The sequence below is a fragment of the Chenopodium album genome, chromosome 3 (genome assembly GCF_948465745.1).
Source record: "Chenopodium album chromosome 3, dcCheAlbu1.1, whole genome shotgun sequence".
NCBI classification, from domain to species: domain Eukaryota; kingdom Viridiplantae; phylum Streptophyta; class Magnoliopsida; order Caryophyllales; family Amaranthaceae; genus Chenopodium; species Chenopodium album.
In genome coordinates, this window is record NC_137836.1 from 6,531,872 (window position 1) to 6,544,912 (window position 13,041).

General features: G+C 32.0%; 1 pseudogene; it reads left to right on the forward strand.

The window, feature by feature from the left end:
* The first annotated feature begins 2,787 nt into the window (after positions 1-2,787).
* Positions 2,788-8,285, forward strand: LOC145624776 (uncharacterized; annotated as a pseudogene).
* Positions 8,286-13,041: the final 4,756 nt, after the last annotated feature.

Here is a 13,041-nt window from a genome sequence, read left to right on the forward strand (position 1 = left end):
TAGGAAACCTTAACCCCACCTTCCACTTAAACCCCTTGAAGTCAGTTTTAGAATTCACTAACATCCCCCTTCTTGATCTTCTTTCAGATTTGTCCTCATTATCACTCTCTAGTGCAGTATGTATGTCATCCTCACTATCAAAGTACTTGGAGTTATTACCTTCACCATCAACTTCACTTGTAACCTCATTCCCTTGATCTTCTTGTTCATTATTTTGTGAACTAAGCTTACATTCAGCTGCCTCCTTCTGGAGTTGCAAAGCAACATCAACTAGTTTAGAGTTCACCACCTTCACTTTATTTACAACATCCCTGTACTCATCATCACTATTATCACTCTCATTATCAAGTATGCCATCAACAAACTGCTCTTCTACTTCCTCTAAACCCCCATAAATCCCTTCATTCTCTTCATCTACATCATAATCATAGAAAACCTCTTCATCACTTCCAACAAAATCTTCATCAGGTTCATAAGGCACATCTGAGTTAGTGCTCTCACTTATATCACTAACTAGAGCATCCCAACCTAATGGATTGTCTGGCCTATGATCTGTCCAATCATAATCATCAATTGAAGTATCTACTTGATGAAGGGTTGATTTGGAAAAATTTGAATATGTAGGATTTTGAGCTTCTGATGTGAGACTAGGTTTAGTAGAAGTAGATAAGGGTGGATGTTGTATTTTTTGAGAGCATGTGGAGGGTTGCTTTTGGCATTTATCGACAGATGTTTCCACACTATTTTTTTGTTGGTCTGGAATCTTTTTTGGGGGAGAGGTCCTCTTTACAGCATCAAGTGGGCCCCTTTTTGGTGTTAATTTTTTTAAAGTTAAGGTAGAAGAAGATGCTTTAGATGGTTGTGTTTTGGGGGGACCGTTTTCTGTATGATTGGAGGCCATATTCAAGTCCACAAATAAATGCACAACATACACATTTACAACCTTGAATTTCACAGCTAACTTTGCCATTTCCACAACTTCGGTATCACTAAAAATTTTCCTTAACCCATCTTCCAATTTCAACCCAGACATTAAGTATAAAATTTCATCAACATTGTTGTAACCACCACACTTCTTAGCCAAGTCAACCACATCAAAATAACTCATCTCATCAGGATCAAGGTCAAATGTTTTACTATCTCCTCCAAAATACACCAACTGCCCATTATCTATCACTTTAAACTGACCACCATGCCAAAATCTTAATGTCACAGTATCAAAAAATTGGTCCACCATTTTCACCTAAATTGATATTTATATGATTCAATATTAGATTGATTAAATAAAAATTAACACACAATTAAAATTACTTTGTTGAATTCCCTTTAATTTCACATCACTAATTACAATCACATAGTCATAATCCCTAATTCCCAATTTTCCCCCAATTTTAAAAATCCCTAGATAATTCCCAATTACACATTAAACACACAAATTAGGAGATTTAATTTCGCAAACTAACCTTAAATTTTGCCAATTATGCTCGAAACGTCTTCTACGGCACGCACCATGCCACCTGGAATATGGAGTGTGTTTTAATGGAGTTTAAAGATAAAAGATGAATATAAGGTGATTAAAGGAATGAAGGAAAATTAAAGGAAGAATTGAATAGTATTGTGTTTAATGGAGACTAGTAGTATGATGATGAAAGGAACATGGTGAAAAGGAGGATCGTGAATTTAGAAATTTGGAGTATAATAGTACCAGGTCTTTTTTTTCATTAAAATTGGAGTATAGTCTTGATGAGTTGGCACTATTAAGTGATAATTTTTAATTTTTTAAGGGGTTAAAATGCCAAGTCAGATTTTCTATCTCATAAGTTCAAAAAATTTGAAGGGTTTAACAAGTAATCAGTAAATAAACGTAATATAAGTTAATAGTAGTACAAGGTTGACTTAATAATTACAAATTTTCCTAAAAGTAAATCGCTTATAGTTGGGATTATTAAAGTGTATTTTTCCTTTAAACAAAGGAAAACCAAAATAAATTAATAAAATATATTTTAAAACAGGAAAAACAGGAAGAGAACAAGTCTCCTTCTTACTTCCTTTTTTAAAATATTAGTATTGATGTTCCCGTGGTGCTTTGTTGAGCTCGATTTGCAGGACACCGGCTATGTGTTATATTTTTCCCTCTTTCCACTCCTAAGGTTGAATGATATAAGGGATTCAAAGGTAATAATTGGTGTATCTGAGTGCATGTTCGAAGGCTATTAATCAAACTATCATATCCACAGTTTCTTGAAGGGATAATATATTTTTAGTGTGTTTGTAATATTTGTAATATTAGAAATATTATGTGACACTTTATTTGTAGTTTGTAATACTTTCCATTATTGATTAAGCATATGTCAAAAAAAAAAAAAAGGTGACTTGAATAAAGAGGTGTTATCCTCTATAAGGACAACTCGTTGTTTGCCACCTCTAATACCTCAAGTGCTGGTGTAGGAGGAGAAGTATTTCCATTGTATACATTCACATTCCATTGCCATATTCTCAATAAGTCTAGAGTGAGAGTGAAGTAAATGATATTTGTTAATACTTTAATAGCCGAATATTTTCGTGTAAATTTTACATATATTTCTTTCACTTACCTCACCATCTTACTATTTGTATGTATTTTTCACTTGTAGGTCAACCAAGTTCACTATCTTATTTTTCTATTATGTGTTCAAATATAAAGGCAGTAGACAAATGTGACTTTTAATTCAACGTACCTTATTAGAGGCCTTAAATAGGTATACTAACAAACAAGTCAAATTTAAGCAAAAATTAGGAATATGATCGATGACTAGGAAGTGTACTTGATCAATCACTTTCTATATTCGTCATTAACAAGAAATTAAATGCACAAATAGTATCTTTGAGTAATATGAAAATGAAGTAACAAATGTATAAAAGCGTCGTTCTCCTAAAAAATATGTATAAAGTGTCGTTTGATACTCTCTTAAATAATACTTCTATTTATCTTGTATAAAAAAAAAATTAAAAATGACTAATGTGTGTTTATACAGAACAAATTATTTGTTAATGCTTTAATTTAACAATAAAAAATTTTAAATCATAATTTCTAAAAAACTAGAACAATTCTAGTATTATAATTCTTATTTTTATTATTGTTATTATTACTATTATTATATATAATATAATAAATAATATATTATTTATAATATAATATAAAATATATTATATATAATATATTATATTATATTATAATATATATTCTTTATATATAAGTTGATGCATTTATGAGCTCGCCTCTTAAGAGAAATCCTTAGCGGTGTTATTTTTAGATGAAGAGAAAATCCAAGAATGCTTGCAAGCAATAGCTCAAGAGTTCAATTTGATAACTTGTTATGTAATGAAGATTATGACTGAACCAAAACCATTTATGACTCCTAAATATAACCATAGATGGTTTGACCTACTTGTGAGAGGTACGTAAGGATTCTACACTCTCACATTTGATCCCATTTATAATTCATTGATTTCAAAATTTATAAGGAATACTTAAAATGTATTATGACATGAAAAAAAATTACGTAACGAATGAAAACCCTATATAGGTGAAAACTTGCAGCCATGGAACTATAGCATCATCACATGCAATATTCTCAACCGAGGCACTCCAAGGAAATGAGATTGAATTCGACACAATCTCTGGAGTTTTCAAAGTTTAAAGAATAATTGTGAGAATCGAATAAATGGTAACAAAATCGTGGAAAGGGACAAATATTTTGGAAATGGAGACACAAAGTCCTTAATTGAGTTTCGACGTTTTCCACTATATCCAACGGCACGATTCAACTTGAACTAGTAGATGAAATGAAGTTGGTGCCTCTGTTAATCAAAGGTTCTTCCACATAGAATATAATGAAAATGTATCTAAAAAACAATCTCATTGTAAGTTACAAATCATTTTAACACATCTTTTTGCGGTATCTTAAAATATTTTAACAGTTAGAAATATATCCCTAAGTGACTTAATTTAATCCTCTCTCTTTAAATTATGAATGTACACGGTTGAGTTAATGTCTAGCAAGGATGTATCCAAGTTTGATCCAAAAATGGATGAATTGAAAAAATGGCCTGGACGAGATGTTGCTATTACAGGATTAGCTCCACCTGAATACGCATTTGATTTTTATACATGTTTATTTAGTCTCAATTATGGAGTTAATGAGGTATATATGATGAATTATTCTCTTTTAGATTATTTTTATATTCTAAAATCATTTGCTCCCTTATCTAGATTAGTTGCATTACATATTCGTTTTACTTAATCTATGAACTAAAAGTTTTGTTAATTAAAAAATGTGGGTATACATTAATACTATTGATTTATTGAACAGAATTATGTATCCGGGAGTATACACGGTGTCGTTGCTCCATATTAGAGCAAAAAACTGGGAAAATCTCAACTAAGGCATACATGGTATTGAACTCAAGACAACTAAATTAAATTTCAATTATCAAAATTCAATAGTGACAATTGATAATAAGGTGAAAGGACCTATATTTTTATCGTTCTATTAAACTCAATTCAATTTATACCCCCTTTTTTTTTGTCAATACATATTTTTTTAAAGATCATAATAAGGTGAAAGGACCTATATTTGGGCACCCCAATTCAAGCTAGCAGGCTAAATTCTTTAGGAGTGGGAGTGAAGGTAAGAGAATCTCTATTCTAAGGGTATGTTCTCATACGTTGAAATACAGTTCAGTTCAGTTCAGTTCAATTCAGTTCAGCTCAGTTCAGTTCAGTTCAGTTTAGCTCAATTTAGTTCAGTTCAGTTCAGTTCAGTTCAGTTCAGCTCAATTTAGTTCAGTTCAGTTCAGTTCAGTTCAGCTCATGTGTAATGATATTGCTAATGATATAAAGTCAAATTTCATTCTTTTAAGCTCTTATTACAACGACGATAATAATAATAATAATAATAATAATAATAATAATAATAATAATAATAATAATAATAATAATAATAATAATAATAATAATAATAATAATAATAATAATAATAATAATAATAATAATAATAATAATAATAATAATAATAATAATAATAATAATAATAATAATAATAATAATAATAATAATAATAATAATAATAATGATGATGATGATGATCAATAATGATCAATAAATAATAATAATAATAATCAATAAATAATAATAATAATAATAATAATAATAATAATAAATAATAATAATAATAATAATAATAATCAATAAATAATAATAATAATAATAATCAATAAATAATAATAATAATAATAATCAATAAATAATAATAATAATAATAAAATAATATAATAGTATATTTTTCTTAAATATTTTAATATGTATATTTGTATATACACATATTTATAATAATAAATAATCAATAAATAATCAAAGATCACTAATCCGTAGTTAAAAATCACTAATTAATAAGTTCAGTTCAGTTCAGTTCAGTTCAGCTTAGTTCAGCTCAGTTCAGTTCAGCTCAGTTCAGTTCAGTTCAGTTCAGTCAATGAGAACAGACCCTAAAGTCTCTTTAATGAAATTAATTGATCCCACAATTTGAAGATTGTGAGTTGCTAACTTTATTTTCCACTAAATTAAAATTAGCATGTTTCTAATAAGGAAGGTTAATGTACACTTTCCATCACATTCCTAGATCAAGATTATGAGTCAAAAGCTTGCTCATTGGAATCATCTAGGGGACTATGGGGCACACCTTTAGAATTCATGCAAAAATCGGGTGCAATATGAGAACGAACATGCACTTCATCATCATTAGAATGTACCTCATTACATTGAGCTATAAAGGGAGGGGAGTTGAAATTATGCATTACATGGTCACTATAGGGAGCATCAAGCACATCATGGGAATTCATATTAGACAAATCATGACAATTAGCATCAATATTAAAAGCATGAGAATCCCGAACATAAGTCCCATGATTGGCCCTATCCCAATCATAATTATCCCTAGCTAACCATGAATAGAAATCTCAAGCTTCATCCGAAGACATGTCTTGAAATTTACCATTTAACATATTATCAACTACTCCTCTAAAATTCTCATTTAATCCCAAATTGATGATTTCACAATAATCACCCTTGGTTAAACCTTTAACACCATCTAGGAAATCCTCAAGTCTATTGAAATACACCCAAAACGGTTCATTATCAAATTGAGGAATAGAAATATAAGCCATTTTTTCAAATAAAGCAACACAAATAAAAAACAACAAATCAAAAGAAAATTATAAACAATGGACTAGTCTCAATAAGATAACACAATGGTAATGGAAGCCGTTCCCCGGCAACGGCGCCAATTTGACAGGGGAATAAACGCGTCGTCAATTGTCTATCCCTAGATCAAATACAATTTATACAACCTAAACAAACCTAATATGAGTATAAGGCAAGCATAGGGGTCGAACCACAGAGAACGGATAAACACCACCAAATGTTATCGACAATTAAGCTAGTCCGGAATAGGAGATAAATAAAGATGCTAAAACAAGAAATAAAACATTAAGGGAAATGGTTTAGGTATAGCATTCACTTGAACATAAACAAAGGCATAGAAATTGAATTAATTATGAACTAAACATGCATGAATATCGAAGTAAAGGGTCCAATCTAGCCGCCTTCCGGGGTCAATTGGCTTCTCCTAACATAGCCTCTATGTTTTCACATTAGAACCATATACTAGGAGGTACTATTAAATAACAATCGATAGTAATGAACCTTAGCTAAGTCAACTTCCGTTTCTTGTTAGCAAAGATTCACCTTTAATCCACTAACAATGTGCACTTGCAAGAAGATTAAAGAATATCAAGCATATAAAGAATTTAATCACAAATAAATCAATTCTAAACCCTAGAACATGCTCAAGATCCAACTACACCACAACCATCCCCTTAATGGGGAAATTACTCACTAATCATGATAATATCAAGATTAATTAACAAACAATCAAGAGTAAACATGATTAATAAGCAATACCAACAACTAAAACAATAATCAAAATAAAGCAAATAAAAATAGAGGAGAGAGAGTTAGAGATTCTCATTGATTGAATGTGAAAATCTACAAAACAAGATAGTCAATCTTCTTCTTCAATATCTAAGCTCAACAATGGTGAAACCCTCACTTTCTCTCTCTTAACTATCCTAATCCTAACCTAAACCTAGAGAGAGAAGCTCTCCTAAAACTAATTAAAGAGTAGAATAGATGGTTATTGAATTCTTTTCCTAATTACCCCAAAAATGGGTATATATACTAAGCTAGGAAAAATAGAAAAAGAAAAGAAAATAAAATAAAATAAATTAAAAAGGAAAAGTAAAAATAAGAAACTAAAATAAAAATAAAAATAAAAGAAAGAAAATAAGAAAAGGGAAAAGAAAAAAACAAAGAAATAAAAATAAAAGAAAAAGAAAATGAAATAACAAAACCCACTAATCAAATCCCCTAAACCGACCCTTCTCCTTCATCTTTCATTTTGCTGCTTTATGAACTTCATCACCACTGTATCACACCATCATCAACGGACATCATCATTACAAATCGAAATCAACGGTAATCACCAAGCTCCAATTGTTTGCTCTCATTAATTATCACGTGTGAAGCTCGTGAAGTGGTTCGATCGAATCGAGGGTAGGTGCGGCCGAACTATGGGGTTGGTTCGGTCGAATCATGGGTGTGTTCGACCACACCTCTTCAATTTACAAAACTCTGAAAGTCTCTGACTCATACTTCGACCGAACCCTCAACGGTTTGCTCGAACCCGATCAATTTGTGATTTTCTCTGATTTTTGGGTGAAAATAGCGTAATCGGGGTGAGTAATTGTGGTGGACTGGTGGAAGCAGGGGGTTCTGGTTGTTGGGTGCGAAGGGTGGACGGAGGAGGTTAATTGGTGGGCTGATTTGTTGGTGGTGCTTGTGGTTGATGGTGCGTGTGAGTGTGAGTGAGCAGGGGATAATTGGGGTGTTGGTGGTTGCAATTGCGGGGTGTTGAAGGTGGCATGGCTGGTGAGTGGCTGGTGAGGCTGTGCGTGAAGGTGGTTGGTTGGAGGTGGCTGCGATGAATTGGAGTTGCGCTGAGAGCTGATGCGTGGATTGGGTGGCAGCAGGGGAGTTGCGTGGCTGCTGCAATTGGTGGTCAGATGCGTGGGAGCTGGAGGTGGGGGAGAAATCGTGGCTGCTGATTTTTAATGGTGGTGAGATGGAGGTCGCAGGTGGCGCTGCTGTTGCGGTTGGTGGTGCTGTGAGGGTGGCAGCAGGTGAGTGAATTAGAGCAGGGGGGTTTTGGTTTGTGGTGTGCGTGAGAACAAGGGGTAGTGGTGGCTGTGATTGGAGGAGCCGGTGGTTAATTGCGGAGTGGCTGAAATTGGTGAGCTGAGAAGTGCGTGGCTGATTGTGGTTGGAGATGCTGGCGGTTTTGGCGGTGGTTGGTGCTGGTGTGTGTGGTGTTTGCGGGGTTGCAGGCTGGAGGTATGGTTGTTGTTGGTTTGTGGGAACGGTGGGCTGCTGTGTGCGTGAGGGAGCAGGGGAGTGAGGTGCTGTTGTGGTGGAGGATAAGGGGAATAGAGAGGAAGAGTGTGGTGAAGGATAAGGGGCAGCAGGTTGGTTCTTGCGGCAGTGGAGCTGGCCCCATGCTCATGAGATGGGGCTTGGCGTTTGACTCAAATTGAAACCCGAACTCCTACACACAAAACCGAGAAAGGATTGGGACAAAGAAAAATAATAAAATAAAATAAAAATAAATAAAGGACGAAATAAAAAAAAACCAAGACAAATAAAATAAAATAAATAAAATAGAAATAAATAAAATAAAATAGAAAATAAGAGACATAAAACTAAACTAAAAATAATTAAAACTACGCAAGCAAATAAAATAAAATAAAATACGAAAATAGACTAAAACTAATAAAATAAAGAAAATAAACTAAAATGCTCCAAAATTACCAAAATAACTAGAATTTTTATTAAAGAGAAAACAAAAGAATAAAAGGAAAATAAGATAAAATAAACACGAAAATGACTCTAAAACTACTCCCTAAGAGTGACATAAATGTCACTCATCAGTAGGGAATAAATTCAAGCGTTAATCCCCTAGCTTGAACCCCATTGTGATCATACACTAAAGTACGGTGGCGTCCAAAAAGGAAGAAGATAGAGCAAAAGAGTCGCCAACAAGTTTTTTAGGAACTTGTAAACCGTTCACGAGGTGAAGGTTACACCCCTTAACGATCCAAAAGATCGTCAACTCCATAAGGTCTTGAACCAAATAAGGGTTCGGGGATGAAGATACAAATCCAACCTAAAAGAGATTGAACCTGCCCTAATAATAGGCCTCTACTTTATTCTGATCGTATTCATGTGCGCTTTCTGACTAACATGCAATCAATAGGATTAACCTAAACCTGTTTATCTATGTTGGTTGAATATTAATGCACAAACAAACTATTATTGGCGATCACTTGAAATTATAATCAAATTAACCCTAAACAAGTTTATTAATTATCTTATTAAGCGTGATTACAAGTACAAATTCCCTTTAAACATGCATAAAAGGTGTGATCAAGCAATAACAAAATAAAATATAATATATATCAAGCAACAATAATAATCATAATAATAATAATCATCATAAATAAAATAATCATCATCTAAATAATAATAATAATAATAATAATAATAATAATAATAATAATAATAATAATAATAATAATAATAATAATAATATTCATAATCATCATAAATTATAACAATTATAATCATAATCATAATCATGTTCATGTTAATATTAAAGCATAATAAAAATAGCAAGATCCTAGGCATGATACTAACAAGATTAATAACAAACCCTAGCATGTCACTAAGCAATAAAAATCAAGTCTTTAGCCCTAACATGATACTAACAATCATAAGTATTAGGAAGAACATAGGAAGCATCATAACAATCATATTTGATATTAAAATTACCCTAGACATGATACTAGGAATATCATAATAACAATTTAAACATGATTTCTACATCATAACATCAATAAATCAATAAAGTACATACTTTGATGCCTCGTACCTCTTTCTAATAACAAAATACACACGTTAGTAACTTCAAGGAAAATAATAATCAAAACAATTAAATTAAATAATTGAAAGAGAGATTTGGGACCAAACCCTCAGAAATTAAACCTTTCACGTCTAGGGCGAAGGCAACTTCGAATATGGCTAGGTGTTTCTAGATCTTGCGAATGCGGAATTTTGTATGTAAAAGCAAGGTTTGAAAAAAGAAAGAGAAAGATGGATGAATGAATTAAAAGAGAATAAGAGTTGAAAACTGATTGTAGGTGAATATTAATTAAAACTTATTGTTGATGAGAATTGGTGAATTGAAATAAGAATTGATGAAATCTGGTTATCGAAAACGGAGTTTTAATACGTTATTTATAGAGAAAATAAGCCAAAAAGATAAAATAAACAAAACAGAGTTTGGTGCACACAAAACGAGATTGGCGCCAGCCATTGGCCATTGGCGCCAGGCGCCAACACTAGCGCCAGGCGCCAAGCCTAACTCCAGGCGCCAATGCCTGGTGTTAGGCGCCAGGCCTGTTTTTGACGCGTTTTCGAAAATCAGATAAGTTTTGCCGTTCAGGAGGATAAAATCGTATCTTTTCCTCGAAAATGCTTTTTGATTTTAATTAAAACTCTGAAAAGTCAACAAAAGTCAATTTATCAATGCTAATTGAATTAGCAATGAAAAGAACCTTCTAAAAGAATCTAGAAGACTAAAACCATTCCTAATTGCATTAGGAATGATAAATCATATTAGGCCCTCCCCTAGATCATTGGGCCGCACATAAGGCTCAAACCGGGCCCAGTTTAGTAACTTGGCCATAAATTCCTCAATATTCATCGGAATTGGGCTTATAATATATCGTTGGAAAACTCTTGTCAAGCCCCATCCAACTACACTACTATTGGACCCATATCATGGACCAACAAAACTAGATTGGTTGTTTTCCTAAAATAAGTTTTCAAAAACAGAGAGAAGAGAAAAGAATTAAAACTATCCGCAACACTAAACTTTCCACACTTTCACTTCATTCGATTACGATTCGACGCGAAAGGTACCCATCACCGGGTTTGGTTTTGGGGAGACACAAATGGGTGTCTACAACACGCAAATTCCAAATAAGTAATATTAACACGTAACATCAAATTCCTATTAATCTATTATACAAAGTATTGAATTGGTAAGAATGTGAAAATAATCAGACATATAGTACTTACATAAATGTGATAATGAATTTTGCTTACGACAAATACTCTTGCATAAACCAATTAGAAGTCTACACACACAATAAGAAGAATTTACAGCTTTTTTTTTTTTTTTTTTACATAATAAATAAAGATATTCTTTTTTAAAAAAATAATTAATAAATCTATATAGCTAAATATCTTAATTTATCTTGATCTAAATAAATACCTACGTAGTATATAACTAGTCAATAGTAGTAATATTCGTGTTTTAAGTAAACCAATTGAAGCAACATAAATAAGTTGTTGGGTATGGCCTAAATTTTATAAGCTCATTATTTTGGTGGAATATTGTGCATATTCTAGATGCTTCCGAAATTATCAAGCAAGGTTATTACTTGCTCAATTGCTCATGATTTCTCTAAAACAATAACATACTTGAATGTTTTAGAGCATTATTGACATTATTGGAAGCTATTAGCTAGAATACAATACATGGTTCGTGAATTTTCTAGAACATTATGGATACAAGAATGATTGAGGAATTCCTAGAATATTCCAGCCATTTCTTCCAAACTTCATTTACACCTATAAACATAGACTATGGGCATTCAATCATTGAGTACAACATAACACAAGAAGCCATACCATATATAAGCCTTCCTACATACTACACATCCTTATACTATTTACCTTCTTTATGAATCCACTATTTTTACTTTGTAATACTCCTTAGAGAGTAATATAGAGAGAGAGTCATATTGTAATATAAACCCTTAAAGTGATAGTTGTACTCTCCTATTTTCAAATAGTGGAATAAAAAGTGATCATCGTTACATAAAATTGTGTGTTCATTTATATTAATTATCTTGCCAATTATCAATTCAATTTATACTTCTCAATCAAACACATCTTTACTTCCGTTGTGCACTCACCAACCCTAACATAAGTAAACGACAAGAATACACCAAACCAACTCAATTTTATATTATTCATATATTATCTTAGAAGGTGCTGAAGTTACGAAAACATCATCAACTATCATAATTCTAACTTGTTAGATTTGCTAGAAATCTTAAAACTAATTAACACACACCATAGAAAGATGGTTAGATACGTGCCTACATTGGTTTCATAACTTTTCCACCTGTACCAAATTTCAGCACTGATTTCTAGAACTAAATCATAACCGATTTTCAGAATTGAAATCAAAACTGAATTTCAGAATTAATTTTTATAAATGAATTTCAAAATGATTTTCACTGAAATCAAAAAAGAATTTCAAAACTAAAATCAAAACCGAGTTAGTAATGTATTTAATTTAAGTGCGACTATTGTATTTTTCAAAGTGAAGGTTAGTGCGACTTATAGTTTCTAACTAAGTTTATATAATTATATAACCCTTTTTTTTTAATGTGATTATTACATTATTATTTCTTGAGAATAACCAACTACGGCTAATGCAAGTTTAACAGAATTTAATGTCAAAACTTCCTCTCCTTTATATATAAAATATTATTTCAGTTCATGTAAATATTTCATGTGAACTAGTTTTGAATTTACCTCTACATCACTCGTTAGTCGACTAGTTTTAAACTTTTCCCATTGAGCATTGGTGATGAAACCCTTGCATACGGCATTAAGTGTGCGCTATTCTTTGGAGGCTTAATCATACACTTAATAATCCTATAACCCACAAAACTTTACTCGAAAATCTTAAAGCATGCACCAATAACTAAATGAAAGCTCTTCTATATAACACCATCAGGATTCCTAATGTG